This window comes from Buceros rhinoceros, unplaced genomic scaffold (genome assembly GCF_000710305.1).
Source record: "Buceros rhinoceros silvestris isolate BGI_N320 unplaced genomic scaffold, ASM71030v1 scaffold16245, whole genome shotgun sequence".
Taxonomy (NCBI): Eukaryota; Metazoa; Chordata; class Aves; order Bucerotiformes; family Bucerotidae; genus Buceros; species Buceros rhinoceros.
The window spans coordinates 45,961-46,920 of NW_010414798.1; positions in this window are offsets into that span (position 1 = coordinate 45,961).

Consider the following 960-nt stretch of genomic DNA (forward strand, 5'->3'; position numbering starts at 1 on the left):
TCCGGCTGACAGTGATGGGAAACGTGCATTCCCGCCACAAAGTCCTGTCAAGTGAGTTAAGGACAAGTGGCACACAGAAAAAACCGTAACAATTTATAGGCAAACTATTACTACTATAAATAAATGATGCTGCTTTACATGCTAAAGATAATTGAGTTTTTAACCCAAAGCTTCCTGTTTATCGTCCATTAACTGCCATGAAAAATGCAGGCACGGCTTTCAAAGCCGCTCAGAATTTAGCATCTGCTTCCCATGGGAAGCCTCAATTCCTCTCCTGGATGTGCATTAGAGATGAATTTACTTTCTGAGATGCCACTTGAGCAGAAAAAAAAGAAAAGAACAAAAAATTCAAATCATAAACACCAAACTAATGCTGAGGTAAAACCCTGACACCGGGGAAGGAGCTTTTCAGTGATTTCAGCACTTTCCAGTGATTTCTACTGTAGTGGTTTAAAATACAGAGAAGAAAAACATAGATAAGTAAAATAAGTAGAAGCTAGCAGCATAAATGGAAACAAGAAATTAAATATCTCGACTAGAGATATCTGGCATCCCCATGAAGTACAGTTATTACCCTGGAGAAAATAATAAAAATATATAAAATAAAGATAACTGAAACCATCATAAAGTTATTAGAAAAAGCACACCGTTGTCCCAGGTCTAAGAAGGGACCGGGAGGCATGGCTATTGTTGGCATATTTTAATGCATTATATCATCCTCGGCAAAATAATTCCTCATCATCAAGGAAGGAAAGGAGTTTCACAACAGTCATGTGACTCATTTTTCTGCATCTGGGAAATTCCTGTAGCGCAATCCTGTGGCAGAGCAGAGCCGGCTGGGCACAAAATCCTTTATAAGCCAGATGGATCGCCCAGAGCAGGTACCAGCAACCCTCCGGGACCAAGAGCTCCCTGCTCCACAGGACCACGGCCAAAACAGGCAGACACTCCCGCCTCACC